We start from the raw sequence: 26,429 nt of genomic DNA, 5'->3' as shown, positions 1-26,429 counted from the left end.
GAATAGGAGAGAGTTTTCGAATTCATGCAGTTGGTTAAGAAGCTTGTATGGCAATGCCGCAGAGCCCTTCGGCCACATCAGCATCTCGTTCCATCCTTATGTATCCACTCGCACCCCATGACTTACCCCATGAGTTCTTCACCAGCCAATGCTTAGTCCCATCAGCAGTCTTTCCGTAGCCAACAGCAATAACACCACGGTCCAATTCAGTCATGCAATCATCGGTGAATACACCGCTTTGATAGAACTGAAAGTTTGAGCCGCTGGCATCGATAGCAACTGAGACAGGCTGGTTGGCCACAACCTTCAAGAGGGCTGACTCGCTATTTGCGGGGACATCTTCATAGTCACTGACAGTGGATGCACTCGAGGATGCCTTCTTGGTGTTACAAGTACCATCTGATGCTTTGTAAGGATAGTTACTCTCGGTTGTTAAACCTCCATTATCAATTATAAATTGGAAGGCATCATCTATTAGACCCCCGTTACATCCTTGGTCCTCTCCATTAACATCGCAATCCACAAGCTCTTGTGATGACCCAAAGATTGATTCATAGATTGATTTTGATGATCACAAAACCTTGAAGTATAGATACTAATGTTTATGTTGCAAGGAGAAAGATATTTATTTTGCAAGGAACATAGCAAGTTGGAAGAACACAAGAAGGCCTCCAAAGCTCTCAAGTTGGAAGAAAGCTACAATTAATTGGCCCAAGCTTAAAGTTCAAAGGATTCAATTTGGAAGAGTAAAATCAAAGGAAAAATTCAAAAGAATAGTCTTCGAGTCGACTCCTGAGGATTTCGAGTCGACTCCAATGTTTACCGAGTCGACTCCGGAGAAGTTTGAGTCGACTCCTAGGAGTCACAGGCAGAAAAGTCAGAGAGCAGTTTTCGGGTCTGAGATTCGAGTCGACTCCAGTGGAACGCGAGTCGACTCCGATGGTTGGTAGGTCGACTCCAAAGAAAGCAAGAGTCGACTCTCAGCGGAACACAAGGAAAAAGTCAGAGAGCATTTTTGGGACTCTGAGATTCGAGTCGACTCCCGCATTGCACGAGTCGACTCCGAGACTCCGCGACCATCAACAAACAGAAAACCAAGTTACTGCCTCTGAGATTCGAGTCGACTCCCAGACAGCTCGAGTCGACTCCAAGACAGCTTCACGTCAAAAGGCAGAAGACCAACTTTCGGAAACTGAGAGCCGAGTCGACTCCAAGGAAGTTCGAGTCGACTCCAAGACTGGATGAGCCAAACGACAGAGGATCGAGAGTTCGGGCTCTGAGATTCGAGTCGACTCCCAGGACAGTCGAGTCGACTCGAGTGGACAAAATTCAAAATTGGATCCACGGACTTCAGTGGAAGAGCCGACTCCAGAATTGCCAAGTCAGCTCCAGAAGTTGGCGAGTCGACTCCGGGTTAAGTCGAGTCGACTCCCAGTCGAGGCAAGCACATTAATTCAAATTTGGAACAGTGGCCGAGTCGTCTCCAGTAAAGCACGAGCCGACTCCTGCAACAGGCGAGTCGACTCCTGATCGCGCGAGTCGACTCCGATCCCAACGGTCATATTGTCAGGAGGTGCAGACTGGTTCCAACGGCTCTATTTTTGTCTCTAACGGCTATATTCTTGTTTCCACGTTATCAAAAGCTATAAAAACAAGAAGAGAGCTAGGAGAGAACTCATGGAAGTGGGAGAAAACATTTAGGGAAGAGATTCCAAGGGAAATCTCCCATAAGCACAATAAGGGCCATTCAAAGTGAAATAGAGAGAAGAAGAGCTTCCAAGTGTATCCCAAAGCTTCCTCTCCATCCGTGTGCTGCCGCGGTGATCCTCTACTTCGTGCCAAATCAGAAGAGGGTCAAGTAAAGAAGAAGTCGAGCTCCTCCATCTTCAAAATTCGTTTGAGGGCTTCTCTTTACTCTATTTGTTTATATTGTTATATTTGCTTGTTTAAGAAGCTTTGATTTGTTTTTATTCTTTGTTTTAATATCTTGTAACTTGATTCAATCAAGGGATTGAATCAAGGGGTTAAAGGTTTGTTGGTGAGCCAAAGGGAAAACCAACGGTGTAAGGTTTGTTGGTGAGCCAAAGGGAAAATCAACGGGGTTTAGGTTTGTTGGTGAGCCGAGGGTAAAACCAACGTGTAAGGGTTCGATTGTGATCCCGGGAAAACAATCGGGGGTGGTTCTAGTCGGTGAGCCTGGAAAAACCGACCGAGTTCGTTGTGACCTTGTAAAACAACAAGTTGGGTTGTGAGCTTGTAAAACAACCGGCTGTAATCTGTAGGATTATAGTGAAATTCCCAAGAGATCTTGGGGAGTGGATGTAGGTGCTGGGATGCACCGAACCACTATATTTTTGTTGTGTTTGTGATGCTCTTTGTTGACTGACCTCCTCACTCACTTACTTAGATATTAAGCTTGCTTAACTCTTCTTCGTGCATCCTTTAGTTGCAAGCATAATCAATTTACTCAATCATTAAATTGAATAGCATACTAGGGCATAATCAGACTAATCTTTTATTGAACCCACTGCTTAATAGTTGATTAGATTAGAATCATACTCTTGCTAAGGTTAAGCTTCACTATGCATCCATACAACTTAGCATAATTAATCTAAAAGATTAGAAGTAGTTTAAAAGTTTTTAAAAGACCCAATTCACCCCCCCCCCTCTTGGGTTGTCACCTTGGGCAACAAGTGGTATCAGAGCAGGTGCTCAAATATTATTTGTAGTCTTAACCGACTAGAGCCAAAGATCATGACAACTCAAATAGATAGTTTTCTAGGAGAAGGACAGTTAATTAATAGGCCTCCACTGTTTAATGGCATAGACTACACATATTGGAAAGCACGCATGCGCATTTTTATTCAATCTCAAAACTATTATTTATGGAAAATCATAATAAATGACCTTCATACACTCTCTAAAACTATTAATGAAAAGGACTTAGCACAATTGAATGCTAATGCTATGAACATATTATATTGTGCTATTCATGAAACGAAGTTTAATGAAATTTCTGCATGCTTATCTGCTAAGGAGATCTGGGATACATTAGAAAATATTTATGATAAATCTCAGATTAGCTCACATGTGCTTCAATTACATACTAACAATGAGACTGCAGAAAAAGGTGTTGAATCCTCCACAGTAGCCGAGTCGACTCCCCGTTTGTCCGAGTCGACTCCTAGAGAAGAACAGTCTGAAAGGCAGAGACACAGTCTTGAAGACCCTGTGAACGAGTCGACTCCAAGTATTTCTGAGTCGACTCCCAAGTTAGCCGAGGCGACTCCAACAAGGCTCGAGTCGACTCTGAGGCAGATTAGTTCAAAAAACAAAGAGTCCGGTGATGGAAACAAGGATCCATTCCCAAACACCGAAAGATTCAAAAGCTTCCTAAAGACAAGGAAGAAGAGGAAGCAAGAAGAAAGGAGGAAAAAGATAAAAAGCAAGAAAGTCTTGACCAAGGAAGAGTCAAGCAAGAAATTGAAAGCTAGAAGCAACAATCAACTACAAGAGGTAACTAACTTATGTTTTATGGCACTAGAAGATAAAGTAGAATCTGAATCTAATGAACTTCATGAAGAATTTTCTTATGATGAACTCTTAAATGCTTTTCATGATTTGTATGGTGAATGTAGAAAATTAGCTATGAAAAATAAAAATCTTAAAAAGCTAAATTTGCAAATTTCAAAAGAAAGAAATTCTATTGCTGAAATACAAGACAAACTAAATTCTGAAAATGAAAGTTTAAGGTTAAATTCAGAACAATTGATTCAGAAAAACCAGTATTTAATTAAAGAAAATCAAAAGTTAAGTGAAGAAATTAACCAATCAAAATCTCTTATTAACAAATTCACTGTAAGTTCAGAGCGATTAAAAATGATGTTTGAAAGCCAATATGTTGCTTATGATAAATCAAAACTTGGCTTGACTCCTTTACTTAACAATAAATCTCTAGAGAAAAAGATTATCAATTCACCAAGCAAATCATTAAATAAGATAACATATTTCAAACATGAAAAGAATGGACATAACAACTTTACCTATCGTTCTAACATAATTAAATCAAGTGGTAAAGTTATTACAATTAAACAAATTTGGGTTCCAAAAGGAACCATATGTCCTAACTCTCAAGGACCCAAGCAAGCTTGGGTACCCAAAATGAAAATATGAGGATGTAGACATAGGTGTGCCAAGATACCCATGGAATAAATAGAACTTTCATACAAATGGGTGTTCTAGACACACGTCAAAAAAAATGAAACTTAAAACATACTTATGAAAAGTAATTTTAAATAATAAAATAATAATAATAATAATGAAATCAGTAAACCGTGCATTTCATCATTATTTTTGCTTTAGTATTTGATTAAAATATGAATTGCAAGTATTGACCAATTTTGTGATATAGAAAATATTTTTGGAAATATAATCAAATCATTTCATTTATAGTATACTTTACTCACTATTGGATAAGTTGCTAAATGATTAATCAATTTATTAAGAATAACTCTATGAATTCTCTATATGCTTGATTGATAGTTATTATCCATGGCATTATTGTTTATTGATCATAAATATGATAATGTGTACTTGGTATGCTTTTGAATATATGCACTATGAATACCAAGAAACCATCCTTGGCATATAAAATCAACTCATGCTAGTATGTACTTAATCTCAAAAGACCTTGCCATGGGCTTACTTAGATTATCTTCTGAAAGGTCAAAGTTTGCTATGCATGTTAACTAAGGAAACAAACAAGAATCAATTTCTAAATCTAAAGATGTTGTTTCCAACACTAAGTTTTCGAAAGCTTACATTGGATGTGTTCTTGGCAAATAAAATTGAAATATTTTCTGTATTTGCTAAATCTTGTAAAAATGTTTCAAATGATAAAGGTTTCCAAACTGTGAAGATAAAGAGTATTATGGCACAGTGTTGAAAACCAAAATCCTGATAAAGTTTATACAGAAATTAATTATTTCAGCACCAAGGACACCTTAAGTAAAATAGGGTTAATAGAATTCTTGAAGAAATGAAAAAGACAATTGTGTATGATAGTCATCTACTTAAATGATTTTTTTTTTTTGGGGCTATCATCACTGCTTGTCATACATATGACTTCTATTAGATCTATTTTTGATGAAAACTTCTTTTGATCTTCTGAAAAATAGAAAATGAACTATTGCATACTATGCTTGATATGTTCTTATGAAAATAATGCCAAATCTGATAAAGATATTTCTATTCTTGGATATCATTCATCAAGCAATGCATATAGAACATTCAATGAAAAGATTCGAGTTGTAGAAATATTAATTCATTTTGTTCCTTATGAGATTAATAATTTATTATCAAGATACTAAAGTTAAATTATATATGTATATGGATAATCTTTTACATATAACAATCTGAAAACATCCGACCTACACAAGTGGTTTTAGAACCCACATTTTGAAAAGTTCTGTTAGGTTCTTATCTTAGTAGCAGTCGGCGACCTTTTCTTCTTTTACTTCACATAGCTTTTCGTCTCCTTGATAGCAAGAAGTTCTCCAAAAGTATGAAAGGCTGGAGGACTTTGTACCATCCATTCCGGTGTGGTTGGATTCTGTTAATAATTATAACCAAATTGAGTTTTTCAGAAATGCACTTAATGAAGAAAAATTGTTTGAAATAGATCTTGATTCTTGCATGATTAGAAGTAAAGATCATCATTATCATTTGCTTGCTTTATGAGCTTTATATTCTATCAAATGAGTGTGTAGAATGGACTCCTATATGCTTATTTTATTAAAGAAGATATATGTTAAATAACCACCATATTTGAAAACACTCATTACAAATATGATAAAGCAATATATGATTTGAAACAAGCATCAAAAGCATGATATAAAAGCTTAAGCAACCTTTTTGATATAAAGTAATAGTGATAATTCTTTGCATCAAAAATGTGTGATATCTTACTTGCTCAAAGTATACATTAATGACATCATTCTTGGTTCTACTAATGGAGATTTATATGAAGATTTTACTTAGCTCATGTAAGGTGAGTTTGAAATATGTATGATGAACATCTTCTCTCAAACTCTAAATTAAGATAAACAAGAAAGGGGATCTTCATTGACCAACATTAGTCCACAAGAAAACTCTGATAGAAGATTGGCATGAAGAAGGTATGTCTATGACCCCATCTTGTAGAATTTGTAAAGGATAAGCAAAGTAGATCTATTGTTTAAAGCTGTATTGAAGCATGATAGAATAATTATTTTATCATACAGCTAGTAGACCAGACTGTATGCTCATTATGTGACCTTGTGCAAGACTTCAATCTAACTTTAATTAATCATATTTTATTGATAACCAATACGTCATAATCTGAATTTTGATAGAAGCAAACGTTTAAGATAAGTTGATTAAAACTTAGTTAACACATCTTATTGATAATTATCTTAAGCAAATAAAATCTAAACTAAATCGTTTTTGAGAAATTGATTTGACCTTGATAAATCTTCCTATTGCCTCACATGCTTGTTCTTGAACCATCTTGGTTAATGAAACTATCTCTTTAGTTCAAGTGATATGTGCTTGCTTATATTTAGGCAATCTCTTGAGTAAAGTGACTTAATATTCAACTATTGTCATATCTTATATTGAGTCATCTAGTTAAAAAAAAAATAAATATGTTGGATGAATGTTTTGTATCTTGAAGAAACTAATGACTTTCTTTCAAGAAAGAACAGGAGTTTGTTAATAATGCAGGATCCTTTAACAAGAAAATGAGAGATCTCAACTTGAAGGATATCATCATGTAAGATACAATAAACATTCACATGCAAACAAGAGAGAGGACCTTCTTCAGCCAAAAGTTCATACATAAGAAATCTAGTTTGGCTTGAAGAACATATAATGAATAAGTAATTCTAGATATCTCTCTCATAAATTAACTGAGCAAAGTCAATAACTTTAAATCTTATTATGACATGATTAAAATCATTAATTGTTAATCTTTTGATATCATGTCCATATATGTATTAATTGACTTATGCTTTTGAAAATTGTATCATGGTTTGCCCAAACTAAATGATTTCTTAGTTTATATCATAACCATGAAATACACAAGTATATGCTTAAAATTTTGATGTAAAATAACTTGTGAGAAGTTATGAATCCTTGTGCACAATGAAAATGTTGTTTGCATAATATACATCTATATGATACATAAGATTATCTCTTTATTCTACTCTCTCATGTAAATTACTTGAGAATGACAAAAAGAGAGAGAGATAAAGAAAAGAAAATGGACATTGTTCAAGAGATGAAAAATCTGAGCATAGGCAAGTACTTCAATCTTAAGGAAAAGCAAAACAAGCATAATATATTCGGCACATTTGGAAGGGATAAAATCTATAATTAATTACACTCAAACAGGGAGAGTTTGGAGTGAACATTTTAACCTTTCTATATTGCTCATCATAGGGATGGTGCCAATGGGGAGGCTAGTGGTAGTACCCGGCACTATTTGATCCAACTATTCGGTGTAGGGCATATTAGGGACGGCACAAGAGGGAGGCTAGTGGTAGTACCTCGTGCCCCTTCCCAACTCCACCGGATAGGGAGCAAATAGAGTATAGAGCATAAGAAAGTAAAAATGAAAGACAAAGTTAATAAAAGTATATAAGAAGAATCAAGTCAATTTTTTAAACACTTGAAAACATACTTTAAGGATAAAATCAGTGCAAGATTATATATAAATAGGGGGAGTTTATTTGAAAAGGAATAGATTTTGATTCTTGACATGCTTGTTCTTAGTATTTTAATGCATGACTCAACACATGATATATTTTGCATATGGTATGATGTCTTGATTTATGGGTTCTCAATATTTTATAATGCTCCATGCTTGGACAACTTGATTGAATGTTTGGAATATTACATAAAATTTTTGTTTGGCATTATTGAAAAGGAATTTTCAGATTGGTTGTTAACAATCATCATTAAAACCTGAAAGTTGAATAAAGGAGAAGAGAAGGATATCTCTATTTAGGAAAAATAAATTGATCTTGTTCTATCCTTCAACTTGCCTAATTTTAGTATATAATGTTCTAATTCACACCAAAATTCAACATAAATACAAATATTCTGAATATGCTCTTATATGTTTGAAATATGTGTTTTCAATCGTAATGATTTAAGATGAGCTACAATGTGGAAGATATATATCTCAAATTATGATTTTGAAAGCCTCTATTGAAAATTCTTATGTAATTCAGAATCTGATTTTATATAAAAGCTTAAACTCAATATGATTTTTAAATAAATTCTTAATGTAAGAAAAACAGAATTAATTTTGATGCCTTGGTTGATTGCTCCGATACGCATCCGAAACATATCATTTCTTATTTTCAAAGTATACTAATATTGGTTCAAATGATGTGTTTTTCGATGATCTTGATTGCAAACAAAAATTTCTAAATATATGATTTTATTTTGATATTAAAAGGATTTATTGTGTCTCATGTATACATTGCTGAAAAAATATGATTAAGAAATTGAGTTCTATAAATATATATACCTCAATGATCATCTATATGTTTTTCTCCCCTACATTATTAAAAAACTTCCATCAATAGAGTGAATGATCTTAAAACTAGAAATATTTCAGCTCACTCAAATGATTCTAAAAGAAAGAAAATGTAAATGCGGTTGAAAGAAACTAAGCTTCAAATGAATCATTTTCTGATTGATATTTCTATACATTTTCTCTAAGATTAAGAGAAAGCATAACTTGTTCGTAAAGGATTAGAAAGAGTAATTACTACAAATTTTGGAATAATACTAGATTACTCTACATTCTCGATATTATAGAATTTCAGTTTTATTCACGTTTATTATTAAATTCTGAAATTCAACCAAAGAAAAGAATGATTAAAGAAGAATGCATCTTTTGAGGGGGAGCTTTAGATATTTAGTATCTTATCCTAAAGAAACTTTAATTTGATGCATACCTTGAATTTTATGGATTGATTTTGATGAACCTCCTTATATTGCAAGACATGCTTTAATTACCTTGAGATGAGTTCTATAAAGGCTGTCTTATCTCAAACCTAGAGTCTTATGAAAATGAGCTGAAACTTATAGAAAGTATATTTTTGAGATTGACAATTTTATTGAACATTATTTTCAAATTCTAAACTCTTAAATGGAATGATCAATAGAGGGAGAGAAAGAAAATTTCAGAAGGAGAGGTCTCACGGAACTTAATCGCGTATATCTATAACTAAAGGAGAGAGGAAGAATACAAAATGAAAAATGATCCAAATACTCTCCAATGTGTATCATCTGAAATTTAATCTGAAAATCTTTATGATACACCTTGAGGCGTGTTATTTGGTTAGTATATCTTATGCATAAATCATGAACCAAATTGCAAGTTGAGCTTAAAGAGCCTCTAACTTAATGAAAAAGGGGGAGAATAACGTGTAAAATTTTCTTGAGTATCTTTTAGAAAATCTATTTTGATATTCACTAATGAGTCCTAATTGACTTGATCTTTAAAACTTAAATTGTGTGCCAATTCATATTTTTATGTATCAAATTTTTTTTTGGAATAGAAGAATAAAGTCTTTAAAAGAGCTTTAAAAGAACCTTCAAAGCCTTGAACTTTATGTATACTCTAAGATATATTATAAATTGCATGAATTCATATTTTGGTATTTATGCCACAATATTTTTACACCATAAAAGAACTTTGCAATCATACTTAATATATTGTTCTTATACTCAGAAAATTAGTTAAATTGCTCTCATGTTGATAAAATACTTAATAGATTGGGCACAAGATCTTAAATGAACAAGCTTTCACACTTATTATTGAAGAGAGGTTAGATTTCCACTTCTTGAATTAACCTAGGGAAGATCCCACCTACACTTGATTAGAAAATTATCTGGTATCAGAGCAATATTATTACTATCTTAATTAGAAAAACTTAGAAAAACTTCTTGCAAACTATCTTAATTGGCTCTGATCTGTGCTCACTAATCTGATCCCAATATTATTGCCTTAAGTTATATGATTCATATCCTTGCAATAATTTAACATTCAAATCAGAGTACAATAAGGGAAAGAAATATTTGAGTGTTCTTATCTTTGTGCTTAATGTTTCCCTATCTTTTTGATGTTGTCAAAAAGGGGGAGAAATATCTAAGTATATGCTATATACTCAGAATGCTTTATTACTTTGAATTGAATACAAATCAGCTTAAAATTTAAATATGTTGATTGTGTTAAGCTGATTAAATCTAAAGCATTATCATGAAGTATGTTTTTAAATATATATGTTTTCTACTTCATGCAACTTAGCTATGTATTACTTCTAGAAATCAATATCTTTTATATTGCATATACTCCAAGTTTTGTCATCATCAAAAAGGGGGAGATTGATGACCCAAAGATTGATTCATAGATTGATTTTGATGATCACAAAACCTTGAAGTATAGATACTAATGTTTATGTTGCAAGGAGAAAGATATTTATTTTGCAAGGAACATAGCAAGTTGGAAGAACACAAGAAGGCCTCCAAAGCTCTCAAGTTGGAAGAAAGTTACAATTAATTGGCCCAAGCTTAAAGTTCAAAGGATTCAATTTGGAAGAGTAAAATCAAAGGAAAAATTCAAAAGAATAGTCTTCGAGTCGACTCCTGAGGATTTCGAGTCGACTCCAATGTTTACCGAGTCGACTCCGGAGAAGTTTGAGTCGACTCCTAGGAGTCACAGGCAGAAAAGTCAGAGAGCAGTTTTCGGGTCTGAGATTCGAGTCGACTCCAGTGGAACGCGAGTCGACTCCGATGGTTGGTAGGTCGACTCCAAAGAAAGCAAGAGTCGACTCTCAGCGGAACACAAGGAAAAAGTCAGAGAGCATTTTTGGGACTCTGAGATTCGAGTCGACTCCCGCATTGCACGAGTCGACTCCGAGACTCCGCGACCATCAACAAACAGAAAACCAAGTTACTGCCTCTGAGATTCGAGTCGACTCCCAGACAGCTCGAGTCGACTCCAAGACAGCTTCACGTCAAAAGGCAGAAGACCAACTTTCGGAAACTGAGAGCCGAGTCGACTCCAAGGAAGTTCGAGTCGACTCCAAGACTGGATGAGCCAAACGACAGAGGATCGGGAGTTCGGGCTCTGAGATTCGAGTCGACTCCCAGGACAGTCGAGTCGACTCGAGTGGACAAAATTCAAAATTGGATCCACGGACTTCAGTGGAAGAGCCGACTCCAGAATTGCCAAGTCAGCTCCAGAAGTTGGCGAGTCGACTCCGGGTTAAGTCGAGTCGACTCCCAGTCGAGGCAAGCACATTAATTCAAATTTGGAACAGTGGCCGAGTCGTCTCCAGTAAAGCACGAGCCGACTCCTGCAACAGGCGAGTCGACTCCTGATCGCGCGAGTCGACTCCGATCCCAACGGTCATATTGTCAGGAGGTGCAGACTGGTTCCAACGGCTCTATTTTTGTCTCTAACGGCTATATTCTTGTTTCCACGTTATCAAAAGCTATAAAAACAAGAAGAGAGCTAGGAGAGAACTCATGGAAGTGGGAGAAAACATTTAGGGAAGATATTCCAAGGGAAATCTCCCATAAGCACAATAAGGGCCATTCAAAGTGAAATAGAGAGAAGAAGAGCTTCCAAGTGTATCCCAAAGCTTCCTCTCCATCCGTGTGCTGCCGCGGTGATCCTCTACTTCGTGCCAAATCAGAAGAGGGTCAAGTAAAGAAGAAGTCGAGCTCCTCCATCTTCAAAATTCGTTTGAGGGCTTCTCTTTACTCTATTTGTTTATATTGTTATATTTGCTTGTTTAAGAAGCTTTGATTTGTTTTTATTCTTTATTTTAATATCTTGTAACTTGATTCAATCAAGGGATTGAATCAAGGGGTTAAAGGTTTGTTGGTGAGCCAAAGGGAAAACCAACGGTGTAAGGTTTGTTGGTGAGCCAAAGGGAAAATCAACGGGGTTTAGGTTTGTTGGTGAGCCGAGGGTAAAACCAACGTGTAAGAGTTCGATTGTGATCCCGGGAAAACAATCGGGGGTGGTTCTAGTCGGTGAGCCTGGGAAAACCGACCGAGTTCGTTGTGACCTCGTAAAACAACAAGTTGGGTTGTGAGCTTGTAAAACAACCGGCTGTAATCTGTAGGATTATAGGGAAATTCCCAAGAGGTCTTGGGGAGTGGATGTAGGTGCTGGGATGCACCGAACCACTATATTTTTGTTGTGTTTGTGATGCTCTTTGTTGACTGACCTCCTCACTCACTTACTTAGATATTAAGCTTGCTTAACTCTTCTTCGTGCATCCTTTAGTTGCAAGCATAATCAATTTACTCAATCATTAAATTGAATAGCATACTAGGGCATAATCAGACTAATCTTTTATTGAACCCACTGCTTAATAGTTGATTAGATTAGAATCATACTCTTGCTAAGGTTAAGCTTCACTAAGCATCCATACAACTTAGCATAATTAATCTAAAAGATTAGAAGTAGTTTAAAAGTTTTTAAAAGACCCAATTCACCCCCCCCTCTTGGGTTGTCACCTTGGGCAACATCTTGCTCCGACTAAGATATCAACTCATCGGTGCTAAGCTTTGTCATGCCTTTGATTGCCGCCACGACAGAGAATGCCCAGCAACATTCTATTGTATGGGTTCCATATTAGCCAACCAGTTGATGCGATGTTAAAGAACTGCAGCAAACTTGAAACAAGATGGTAAATTTTTTCATTACCACATTGGCCTTGATCCTTGATGGGAGTAACTGCACCCTTGGTCCTCCAAACCATGCTAGCGGGCTGAAGTTTATACAGGGGTTGGAGTAGGGGAATTCTGCCAGTGGGAAGCGGATAAGGACTTGAAACATGCCGTGGAGATTGAAATGAGTGGGATGGGTTAGTGGATGAATAATACAAATTATAATAGCATAGACATACCGTGCGGTATGCTGGTCTAAACTGCAATATCTTCGATCTTGCAGAAGTAGCATACAAATTATAATAGCTCAGACATTTGAGGATGCAAAAAAAGGAGAGCGATGAGCGTGGTCTTTCAGCCTCTGCCCACCAATAGAAGAGTAGGTTAAGTATTGTCCATAAGGGATTTCAACAGTTTGTTTACCAGAAGGGTATATCTTCCACGGCATAATGTTGGACCTTGGCATAACCTAATAGAAGATCGGATTAGGTCTGGTCAGATCTACGGCCAAATATTTTGACCCAACAGATTATTCAGGTCAACTCAGGTCCATGTATGACCCGATCCCAACTTGAAAAACTCAGATCCAAAATTAGATCCGGGTTGATTCCGGATCTCTCATAGCTGTAAAGACTCCTAATGGTTAAGAGGCTCGTATATTCATTTGTTTCAAGAATTCCTGTTAAATTTACAAATCGCAGGTGAAATAGATAATCTTCATTACATCAAGTCAAAGCATGCCTAGCCTAACTGAAAGAAATAAAAAAAAATAAGAAAATTAAGAGGAAATATGAGTTCATTAAATATAAAATCAGGATAAATTTAATAGACATCATCATTAGACCAAGAATCAAGAAGATCTCAGGTTTACAAATAGAAAGCAAGAATCTAAATAAAATAATTCAACATTCAGTTAAGAAGATAAAGTAAAATCAAAAAGAAAAATAAAAGAAATTGACTGAAAGGCTTACTTAGATCGAAACCCCAAAACCTAACAGCTCTTGAAAGAGAGATCGAAAGCAAGAAGGATTCAAGAGGAAATTTACCTCTTTAGTGGAGGAGGATTACATCTCAACCTTTTTAGCGAGACAAAACTACACTAGTATGTCATCTCGCTCTTGTTGGATAAGCAGAAGTAATCGGATCAAAAAAATGATGGGAGATTATCTCCGCTGATGTTGCCCTCAATTTGGTAGTGTGCTGTTAACCAGAAATTAGGAGGGGGATACATTGATAGACCACCATGAAGGAGGTTCAATTGCTCGAAGTACGATAATGTGGTGGTCGATAGGGATATCTCGGAAGACCATCGTGAAAGCTTGAAACACACCACCAACATCGCAGAGTAGCAACATTAATTGATTGCCATGGTGGAAGAGAATCTAGTGTTTCGAAGTTAGACAGAGACTAAATAGGGATTCGAAACTAATTGGGAGAGTAGAGACCGACTTGACACCCCCTCCTCGAGTTAATCGGTATGCCAGGTTTGGGCTTGACTTGGGTCGGGTAATAGGTTGAAAGACCCAAATTAGACCTAGCCAATAATCTAGTCGGGTCGGATTGGATTAAGTCAAGACTCCATAAATCCAAACCCAATTTAGAATTTGGGTTGGGTCCAAATTTGGAACTCGATCCGATACTATGGGTTCTTAAATCAAATACGGATCAAGTCTAAGCGGATTGAGTCAGGTCAGGTCATGGATCAATCCGACCCATTTGCCGCTCTAACAGTATCAAAGTAGATCCGGTCAATAGCTTAAGTGGATTATAACATACTGTATCATTGGCCTATTTGAGTTAATCATGGTCTAAAGTATTTGTGACCGTATTTCTGGTACTTATGATTAGATTTAAATGGATTTGGACCCTTAGCGTAGTGAGTGTTAGATGTATGCCCTAGAAGCCAATCTGGCTGACACATTGTTAATTCTAGGGACATAATTTTGTACTTGACTATTTATTATTGAATAAATAAAAGGCATCTTTTCATTCATATTATTTATGTGTCTATGAATCGTCCAAGAAATTAATAAGATGATGGTGCATATTCTCAAGAGTTGAGAATTTGAGCCATGTATCATTGGTGATTAATTTCTAAATGCTCCTGATCAATGGATCATCACGAGGACGGTGATCGATCCGATCAGTGCACAGATCACTTTCCTTCTGGATGGACGAGACTTGAGTCCACAGTGTAGGGACACTGAAGTGATAGTGCAGGTGCTTGTTAGAAAACAAGGGTACTGAGCGTGACCGAAATAAGAAGTCACTTGGATGTCTATCCATTCATCAGTGACTTGCTTGATGTTGCAGTAGTATGACTGGTCCTTTGACCTGCGGTGCTTCAGCTACTCACAGTGAGGCTATTGTAGTTTGACTACACGTATACATGGTCTCTAGTCATATGGGTCCTTGTAGTGTAGATTAGCTGCAGTAAGTTCACTGTAGGAGTAGGGTATGCACTCACATGGAATCTATCGACCTTGATAGAAGAGGAGTGATCCTATGTGATTTGTTAGACTGAGTTCTAAGACCTTGGCCAGGGCAGTAATATAAAGTGGAGAAAGAGTTTTCCACTAACGAACTTGAGTTGAATAAATCTTGACATATGACAGACGAAGGGGTTTGACGAGTTATCCATGACCTCCGTCCTGTAGGGATCCACGATAGTAGGACTGTATCACATGATAACTGCACCTAGAAGTTCATCATTCTATTCTACTGGGTAGCCACTACATGCTGCTAGGTGTCACTGGTGGATGGTGGGACTCACAGGGATTATCTCGATGATCGATAAATCCTAATGAGTAGAGTTGGAATCGTTCCAATCCATTGAAAGGAGTTTTCAATGATATTGTGATAGAGATCATGATATATCTCACTACCAGTCAGAGTAGAACCTATGGGGTCACATACACTAGAAGTATTGACCGATCTGATGGTTGAATCGTGATTAAAAATCACAAGTAATTAATTCGATTGATAATAAGTTGAAGAAGGAACAAAAGGAATTAATTAATTGGACTTAAACACAAATTCTACTTCAAGTAGGATTCCTAGAGTCCTAATTGGATTAGGACTGGGAATCCTAGTTGGAGTAGGACTGGAATTCTTACTTGGAATAGGATTTCTACAATCCTAATTAGATTAGGAGTTTTGAATTAAAATTAGATTCCTACTTGGAGTAGGATTCCTAGAGTCCTAATCGGATTAGGACTTCGGATTCAAATTAGAGTCCTAATTGGATTAGGACTAAAATTAAATAAGTCCTAATTTGATTAGGATTTCTTAAGTCCTAATTAATTATTAATCTAATGAATCAACATGACTCCTAATTGGGTTAGGATTGAAGAGTTCAATTGAGTCATGGTTCACTCAAGTTCTAATTGGATTAGGACTAGTATAGATTGAACCCAATTGATTCATGATTTGGTTATACCCTAATTGGATTAGGGCTAAACCACATTAGGGGCTCCCAATTCTCATTAGATGAGGATTAGGGCAACACAAGAAGGAGGGGCTCAAGCCCCTCCTCCTTTGCTTCATTGGTGCGGCAACACAAGAGGGGCCGGCGCCCCTCTTGGAAAAAAGTCTAGGGCTCCTAACTTGTAGGAGCCCTAGATGCTTTATAAGGAGGTGAAAGGGGGCTGACGCCCTAATGCATGTGATGCTCTCCTCCTTGCAGCCGTGGCCTCCCTCTCCCCTCTCCTTGATTCAGCCGCAAGCAAGAGCAAAAGAAGAAGAAGGGTGGCGGCCTCCTCCTCCTCTCTTCCTCCTTCCAACACAGGGAGAATAAAAGAAGGCTGCAGGCTTCGTTCCGCTTCTCTCTATCCCTCCTTCTTCTTCCTCCTCTCAAGCACATTCAAGAGTTGATTGAAAGAGAGGAAATCAGCCATCCAAAGTTGTCTCTGCAAGGGAGCTAGCACCCCGGGGAGACAAGGAAGCTTTGATCGGTTTCTGCTTCGTGTGGATACCTGTAGAGGTCGGGCATTTGAACGGCTTCAAGCGAACCTTCATCCTAAACCACGAACTTCAATTTGCGGTGATCATCTACCCGCACAAGGTGAAGATCTGATCTTCTAAAGGTTTTAAAAGTTTTTAATCCTTATCTATCTACGAACGGTCTGGAAACAACGTTCATACGATGAACGGTTGATCCCGCGCATGCCTCTTCCGCTGCATCTGAATTTTTTGAATTTTAGCGGCATGATCGGGGTTTTCTAATAGTGGTATCAGAGCCTAGGCTTCGTAGATTAAGGTAAAGATTAATTATTAGTAGGCTTATTAGATCTGAAAATTGAAAGATTATGCATGCTGAAAATTTTCTGCATGCAGATTTTTTCTAGGGTGCTGATTTTTGCATGCTAATTTTTATATGATAAGATGATGATTCTAATTGCATTGTTAATGAGATTACAAAGTTTAGAATCATGATTAGCATGATCAGCAACCTATGTCATGAGATAATCAGTTAGTTTTCAGATCTGAAAATTATAATTGCTGCATGTGGTGATGATCATAGGATTCAAACCCTTTTGGTATTAAATGTAAAGACCTGCGATGTGATCTGCAATGTCATGTAATTTTTCAGATGCTTGCATGCATCTTATTTGATGTTTTGAGAGGCCTGCGTGCCTCCTAAAAGAAGATGTAATTTATTATTATTTTTATTTTACATCTGGTTGTATTTCTGTGATGTGATGTACGTCAACGATCAAGTTGAAGACAAGGCATGAGATGAACAGGGGTCTAAGCGGTTGATGGCGATTGGATCAAGAGTTGGTCAAGGATCGAATCAAGGAGGCTTGGAACCAATTCAAGAATTGAAGACCAATTGATCGATTGACGTGCATGTGCTTGTAATACGACCTAATTAGAATCCATGATCATCACCTATTTAAAGTTTAGCTTTATTTTGATGCTGCGATTATAACTGCCTGTGATGTGCCGTTTGCATGTGATGTGAATGAAAGCCGGGTAGATAGGTTTACATGTGATGTAACAAACCCAATTGAGACCTAAATTAAAACTTCCTCAATCAAGTCGAGAGTGAACCAACATGAGCAAGTCATATTAGACTAATTGATCTAATTGGTGTCTAGGAAAGCATGAAAGGTGGTTACTTAATTAGGACCTTACTCTCTGAGTAAGGGGAGCCTCCCACCTGCTTACATGGCCAATTGTTCGATTACCTCTTATGAAGAGCTCAAGTTGCAAACACTAAGACCTGATTAACCAATATTAATTCAATAGGTCTTCCACTGTAGTAGAGCTGCTAAGGCCTTTCTGATGTTGATTTGTCTCGGCTGGATACAGTGGTCAAGTTGCATCGGGGGGCTGGACCACTCTATAGACATGAGATGTTGTAGGATAAAGGTGGGGTTGGGCACCAATAACTGTAAGGTGAGGACCCAATGACGATTTTATTTCTACGGTTATACGGTGGGTATGACTTAACTAAGAAATGGGACCAATAACTGTTAGGTGAGGTCTTCATGGCTTAGGGACCAAGTAGCACTGCAACATGCTTGAGAAGCATTGTACAAGAGTTGTACATTCACCAATTTATGTGTCACCAATAACTGTTAGGTGAGGTGGCATGTAAATCGGTGGGACCGCAGTACCCACTAGAAATCCTAGTCGTGTAGGATTTCCGTTTTCCTACCAGGGGAGTGTGAGGAATTCGAGAAAATAGTGGGAGGTACATTTGTTCTAAAAGACCCTAAAACAAATTAGAATCAAGTACAAAATTCTAACTAGAATCTTTACTCTCTAAGGATTATAATGTCAGCTTCTAGACATTTAACTCATATCCTACAGAACAACCGTTTGACCAAACCCAATTATAAAGACTGGCTCCGCAAATTTCAAAATAGTTTTGAATTATGAGAAATTAGGGTATATGCTAGACCATGGAATCCCCGTGTTACCAATCTATCCGATCACTGATCAGCGTAAGACGCATGCTAAGTGGACGAACAATGACAATAAAGTAAGGTGCTTCACAATGGCATCCATGTCCAATGAATTACAATGCTAGCATGAGAACATGAGACTGTCAGGGACATATTAAATCACCTGCAAGAGTTGTATGGTGATCAGAGTCGCGCAGCATGTTTTGAAGTGTCCAAGAGGCTCTTTAAGACAAAGATACGTGAGGGGCAGTCTGTCCACGATCATGGTTTGACCATGATAAAGGACTTGAAGAAGCTTGAGAAGCTCGGCATGACCATGCATAAGGAATTGCAAACGGATTTGATCCCACAATCCCTTCTAGCTTCATATGAACAGTTTATAGTAAATTACCATATGAACAAGATTGTATGCACCAAAATAGAATTGTTAAATAAATTGGTAACTAACTTAGGGACCTTGAAGAAGTTCAAGGGGCATCGTTTTCGCTGTCAAGTTGGTTTCTACTTTCAAGAGAGAGTCTATTTGGAAGAAGAAGAAGCCTGCGAAGAAACAGAAGACTAAGAAAACACCAAGTAAGGAAGTTCCAAGAAAAAGGCCAATTGCAAGGAAAAGTGTTTCCATTACATCATGGACGGCCATTGGAAGAGGAACTGTCCTACATACATGGGAAGCATAAAGAACATGAAGGGTGACAGACCTTCAGAAGGTATGTCAGATATGCTCAGGATACTTAGGGACTGTTACCTATTGCTAGCAGAAATTTGATTTCTATATTTTATTTAGCATGGAAAGATTTTTATTTGAAAAAATAAATTGATTCAACATGGTTTTATGATTGACAGTCTCTATCACATACATATGGATGTATCTGTGAATATATCTGAGCAAACAGTGAATACCATAGGATCTAATAGATCCAAAAATGAGATAAATCTAAAGTATTTGTGGCACCTCAGGCTTGGCCATATAGAAGAAGACAGAATAAACAAATTGGAGAAACATGAGCTTTTGGGCTCATTGACTTCCGAGTCATATTTGATTTGTGAATTCTGCCTTCAAGGAAAGATGGTCAAATTATCCTTTGTAGGACACAGGGAGGTCCACTGAAATACTTACCCTAGTACACACTGATGTGTGTGGCCCATTCGATGTGCAGGCTAGGGGTTGTAATTTTTACTTCATTTTACCGATGATTACTCACGGTATGGATATGTGTATGAGACACAAATATGAAACTTTTGAAAGGTTCAAAAAGCTTAGAGATGAAGTAGAAAAATAAGCACAAAAACTCATTAAGGTTCTTCGATCAGATCGAGAAAGTGAATACCTTAATAGAGAGTTCTGTGATTATCTCAAGGAGAATGGTATAGTTTCATAATGGACTCATCCTGGTACACCTCAGCTCAATGGAGTGTCAGAGAGGAGGAATCGGACTCTATTGATATGGTCCAGTCCATGATGAGCTTCACTGATTTACCCTTGTTTCTTTAGATAGATGCCCTATTTTCAGCTATTTACTTGTTGAATAGAGTTCCCTCTAAATCCGTTCTTACCACATCGTATGAGATATAGCATGGTAAGAAACCAAGTCTTGGTCATCTCAAGATTTGGGGATGTCCGGCCCACGTCAAGAGACTACAGGCGGACAAACTAGAGGCTAGGACCATAAGTGCTCGTTTTATAGGATATCCTAAAGAGTTATTAGGATACAATTTTTCGTCTCAGAGGATCACAATGTGTTTGTGAGCCGTCATGCCATCTTCTTGGAAAAACCAGTTTATCCTTGATAGAGGCAGTGGGAGGAAAATTGAGCTTGAAGAGAAAGTCTCTGAAAAGCAACGAGTCATGGATCCTATCGAACCCATTCATACAGAGCCAGTACACGATGTCCCTCAACCACCTCGCAGATCTAGTGGGGTCTCCCATCCTCCTGATAGATACTTAGGTATACTAGAAGAGGATACCGAGAAAATGTTCTTAGTGGGAGATAGGGATCACACGTAGGATCCCAAAACCTACGACGAGGCGATATCTGATATCGATTCCGAAAAATGGTTGGAAGCTATGAAGTCAGAGTTAGACTCCATGCATTCCAACCAAGTCTGGACCTTAGTAGATCCACCATAAGGTATTGTACCTATTGGATGCAATTGATCTACAAAAGAAAGATAGGTTCGGATGGAGAGGTAGAGACCTATAAGGCAAAGCTTGTGGCGAAAGGGTATAGTCAACACGAGGGCATTGACTATCAGGAGACCTTTTCACCTGTAGCCATGCTGAAATCCATCCGAACATTGCTTGCCATTGCAGCATTTCATGATCATGAAATCTGGCAGATGGATGTGAAAACAGCTTTCCTGAATGGATATCTTGATGCAGACATCTATATGGAACAGCCTTTGGGTTTCACTTCTAGTGATGGAGATCACAAGGTCTGCAAGCTGCAAAGATCCATCTATGGACTAAAGCAAGCATCTCGGAGTTGGAACACTCGCTTCAATGACGCAATCAAAACGTTTGATTTCATAAAAAACGAAGAGGAACCGTGTGTTTACAAAAGGGTTAGTGGGAGCGCTGTCGTATTTCTCGTACTGTACGTGGACGACATCCTCCTGATAGGGAATGATATTCCCATGCTAACCTCGGTCAAGGTCTGGTTGTCAAAAAGGTTCTCCATGAAAGATCTTGGGGAAGCATCCTATATTTTGGGAATAAAGGTCTATAGAGATAGATCTAAAAGGATGCTTGGCCTATCACAGAAGATGTACATAGAGGAAGTGCTGAAAAGGTTCAGCATGGAAAACTCAAAAAGGGGTCTCTTACCCCTAAGGCATGGAATTAATCTTTCCAAGAAGATGTGCCCCAACACATCTGAAGAGATTCAACGCATGAGCAAGATCCCCTATGCATCAGCAATAGGGAGCCTCATGTATGCCATGCTATGTACATGACTTGATATAGTCTGTGAATGTCACGAGCATATGTCAATCAGATCCAGGCGAAAAGCACTGGATAGCTGTGAAGAACAGTCTTAAGTACTTGAGAAGAACTAAGGACATGTTCTTGGTCTTTGGGAGAAGATCAGAATTGAAGGTAGAAGGATGCACACATATTGATGATAGAAAGTCTACATCAGAATATGTACAATGGTGGTTCAGTAAATTGGAAGAGTTCCAAACAACCGATCATTATAGATTCTACCTTAGAAGCTGAATGTTAAGCCGTATCTAAGGGTGCAGTGGAAACCTTCTGGTTAAAAGTTCATTGCAGAGTTAGGTGTAATGTCATTAGATGCCATAACACTTTACTGCGATAACATTGGCACCATAGCACTAGCTATGGAGCCAAGGTCTCATCAGAAGTCCAAGCACATAGAGCGGCGCTTCCACCTCATACGCGACTATGTTGAGAAGAAATATGTAGAGGTGCAGAGAGTAGACTCCGCGGATAACATGGCAGACCCGTTCACTAAGCAGCTAAGTCAGCAAAAGACTGAAGCCCACCTTGAGAAGATGGGGCTTAGATATATGACTGATTGGCTTTAGTGCAAGTGGGAGATTGTTAGATGTATGCCCTAGAAGCCAATCTGGCTGACACATTGTTAATTCTAGGGACATAATTTTGTACTTGACTATTTATTATTGAATAAATAAAAGGCATTTTTTCATTCATATTATTTATGTGTCTATGAATCGTCCAAGAAATTAATAAGATGATGATGCATATTCTCAAGAGTTGAGAATTTGAGCCATGTATTATTGGTGATTAATTTCTAAATGCTCCTGATCAATGGATCATCACGAGGACGGTGATCGATCCGATCAGTGCACAGATCACTTTCCTTCTGGATGGACGAGACTTGAATCCACAGTGTAGGGACACTGAAGTGATAGTGCAGGTGCTTGTTAGAGAACAAGGGTACTGAGCGTGACCAAGATAAGAAGTCACTTGAATGTCTATCCATTCGTCAGTGACTTGCTTGATGTTGCAGTAGTATGACTGGTCCTTTGACCTGCGGTGCTTCAGCTACTCACAGTGAGGTTATTGTAGTTTGACTACACGTATACATGGTCTCTAGTCATATGGGTCCTTGTAGTGTAGATTGGCTGCAGTAAATTCACTGTAGGAGTAGGGTATGCACTCACATGGAATCTATCGACCTTGATAGAAGAGGAGTGATCCTATGTGATTTGTTAGACTGAGTTCTAAGACCTTGGCCAGGGCAGTAATATAAAGTGGAGAAAAAGTTTTTCACTAGAACTCGAGTCGAATAAATCTTGACATATGACAAACGAAGGGGTTTGACGAGTTATCCATGACCTCCATCCTGTAGGGATCCACGATAGTAGGACTGTATCACATGATAACTGCACCTAGAGGTTCATCATTCTATTCTACTGGGTAGCCACTACATGCTGCTAGGTGTCACTGGTGGATGGTGGGACTCACAGGGATTATCTCGATGATCGATAAACCCTAATGAGTAGAGTTGGAATCGTTCCAATCCATTGAAAGGAGTTTTCAATGATATTGTGATAGAGATCATGATATATCTCACTACCAGTCAGAGTAGAACCTATGGGGTCACACACACTAGAAGTATTGACCGATCTGATGGTTGAATCGTGATTAGAAATCACAAGTAATCAATTCGATTGATAATAAGTTGAAGAAGGAACAAAAGGAATTAATTAATTGGACTTAAACACAAATTCTACTTCAAGTAGGATTCCTAGAGTCCTAATTGGATTAAGACTGGGAATCCTAGTTGGAGTAGGACTGGGATTCTTACTTGGAATAGGATTTCTACAATCCTAATTAGATTAGAAGTTTTGAATTAAAATTGGATTCCTACTTGGAGTAGGATTCCTAGAGTCCTAATCGGATTAGGACTTCGGATTCAAATTAGAGTCCTAATTGGATTAGGACTAAAATTAAATAAGTCCTAATTTGATTAGGGTTTCTTAAGTCCTAATTAATTATTAATCTAATGAATCAACATGACTCCTAATTGGGTTAGGATTGAAGAGTTCAATTGAGTCATGGTTCACTCAAGTTCTAATTGGATTAGGACTAGTATAGATTGAACCCAATTGATTCATGATTTGGTTAAACCCTAATTGGATTAGGGCTAAACCACATTAGGGGCTCCCAATCCTCATTAGATGAGGATTAGGGCAACACAAGAAGGAGGGGCTCAAGCCCCTCCTTCTTTGCTTCATTGGTGCGGCAACACAAGAGGGGCCGGCGCCCCTCTTGGAAAAAAGTCTAGGGCTCCTAACTTGTAGGAGCCCTAGATGCTTTATAAGGAGGTGAAAGGGGGCTGACGCCCTAATGCATGTGATGCTCTCCTCCTTGCAGCCGTGGCCTCCCTCTCCCCTCTCCTTGATTCAGCCGCAAGCAAGAGCAAAAGAAGAAGAAGGGTGGCGGCCTCCTCCTCCTCTCTTCCTCCTTCCAACGCAGGGAGAATAAAAGAAGGCTGCAGGCTTCGTTCCGCTTCTCTCTATCCCTCCTTCTTCTTCCTCCTCTCAAGCACATTCAAGAGTTGATTGAAAGAGAGGAAATCAGCCATCCAAAGTTGTCTCTGCAAGGGAGCTAGCACCCCGGGGAGACAAGGAAGCTTTGATCGGTTTCTGCTTCGTGTGGATACCTGTAGAGGCCGGGCATTTGAACAGCTTCAAGCGAACCTTCATCCTAAACCACGAACTTCAGTTTGCGGTAATCATCTACCCGCACAAGGTGAAGATATGATCTTCTAAAGGTTTTAAAAGTTTTTAATCCTTATCTATCTACGAACGGTCTTGAAACAATGTTCATACGATGAACGGTTGATCCCGCGCATGCCTCTTCCGCTGCATCTGAATTTTTTGAATTTCAGCGGCATGATCGGGGTTTTCTAACAGTGAGGACACTAGAGCTTAAACAAGAGGAGTATATAAGGATGCGTGTTTGTCCGATTCATATTTATCTGAAAATATGCTAAACAGATCGTTGTTAGAACCGACAAACAAAGTTTAATTCAAATTTTACTCTTACCTTTCCTACTCGAAGAATAGTGGTCATAAGAGGTCGATCCACAGGGAGGCGATTGGAGTTGCATAAAAATTAAAACGTTCACTCGGATTAGAAATCAATTTTTGAACAACAAAAAGAAAACATTATGTCGAAGATGTTGACGGATTCTCCGTTCTATCGGAGAATGTTTTCTACTTGAAATTTACGGAAAGACAGGTACTTAAATTTAAAGAGCATTTATATATTTAATGAAAAAAGAAATCTCTGGCATAAAATGGATGAAAACAGTGCTAGGAATATTGAAGACTGGAACATCGATTGCATGAAAGAAATTTTAATGAATTGCATAAAAAAGAAGAAAGATTACAGAATTTGAAGAACGGAAATTAAAAACAACAAAAATTAAAAACTTTAGTATAAATAAAACTCTCTATTAAAATACAACTAAAAACCCCAAAACAACATGCTCTCAATTAAAATTCAAACTCAAAACACATTGCTCTCAATTAAAATAAAACTAAAAAAAAATAAAACAAAGAGCTAAAACTAAAAAAAGAAAAAAAGAAACACAATGCTTTCATTGAAAACAGAGCACAACACTCTCTCTTCTCTCCCCTGTTCCGCCTTGAACCAGCCGACCACCTCCTTCAGCCGAGAGCTCCCTCTTTCTTGGACCCGCCGGCCACCACCCAAACCGAGCACACACCCCCCTCCTTGCTCTTCCTCCTTCTCCTCTTATAGCCGCGGGGTCGCTTGAAATTTGGGGAGGAATCACGGGTCATCCAGGATGCTGGGAGGCTGAGATTTCGAAACGGAAGGAGGGAGGCGCGGGGATTTGGTTGCAGACGGCTAGAGACGCGGCGGAGACACGCTGCGGGACCACTGCTAGCATCACGGGAGGCTTGGATTCCATGGGAGAGGGGCTGAGACCTTTGATTCGGATGAAGGGCTGGCCGCGGGATGATGGCGTTGAAGACGTGGACGCGGGTGGCTTGATTGCAGCTTGGATCACGGCTGTGAATTGGCTGCTGGGAGGAATCGCAGAGGAGATGGATCCGTAGATCTGGTGGATGGGAGACGCAGGGAATGGGCGCACGGATGGGAACGGGTCGTGGACGGCTGGAGACGTGCTGGGGACGCGGCCGTCCTGGCTTCGATCGCGTTGATGGCGTGGTGGAAAAGAAGGTGCTGGCTGAGACGGCGACTTGATGCTTGTTGACGGGTGCTGCTGGGGCGGAAGAAGCAGCGAAGGAGGTGGAGATGGGAGGGCCACCGAGGAGGCGATGATGGCGTGATCCGTGGACGGCTGGGAGGAGAAACGGGCATTGCTGCATCACGGAAGATTTGGATGTTGTGGGACCGCTGGAAGAGAAACGAGCGTGGGAGGCTTGGTCACAGAGGAGGAAGCTTGACGCGATCACAGGATAGGCTGGATCCTTGGATCGTGCAAATGTGCTTGATTAGATCATGGCAGGATTGGACCCGCGCGGTTTGGGGCCATAATGCATCTCTCTAAACCCAATCTATACTAAATGCGCATGTAAACTTTAATTTATAATAACCTGTGCCAAACAACAATATAATATTAAACCAGTGAATTTATCATTATCAGTCAACAATAACACTAATTTTGGTGACATGTAAGTCGCACTTTTGTGCTCTCATCAATGCGCGAAGGTGTGTCTAAGCCAAATAGCTAGAGTTACCTGAGTGCTATTTGCAGTGTTGTTGCTTGAGCTATTTTCATGAGACCTCAT

General features: G+C 38.5%; 1 pseudogene; it reads right to left on the bottom strand.

The window, feature by feature from the left end:
* Positions 1-34: 34 nt before the first annotated feature.
* On the bottom strand, positions 35-26,429 carry LOC103700710 (annotated as a pseudogene).

The sequence above is a fragment of the Phoenix dactylifera genome, unplaced genomic scaffold, assembly GCF_009389715.1.
Source record: "Phoenix dactylifera cultivar Barhee BC4 unplaced genomic scaffold, palm_55x_up_171113_PBpolish2nd_filt_p 000285F, whole genome shotgun sequence".
Taxonomy (NCBI): domain Eukaryota; kingdom Viridiplantae; phylum Streptophyta; class Magnoliopsida; order Arecales; family Arecaceae; genus Phoenix; species Phoenix dactylifera.
Note: the sequence above shows the minus strand (reverse complement) of the source record. Positions and strands in the feature narration are given on the sequence as shown.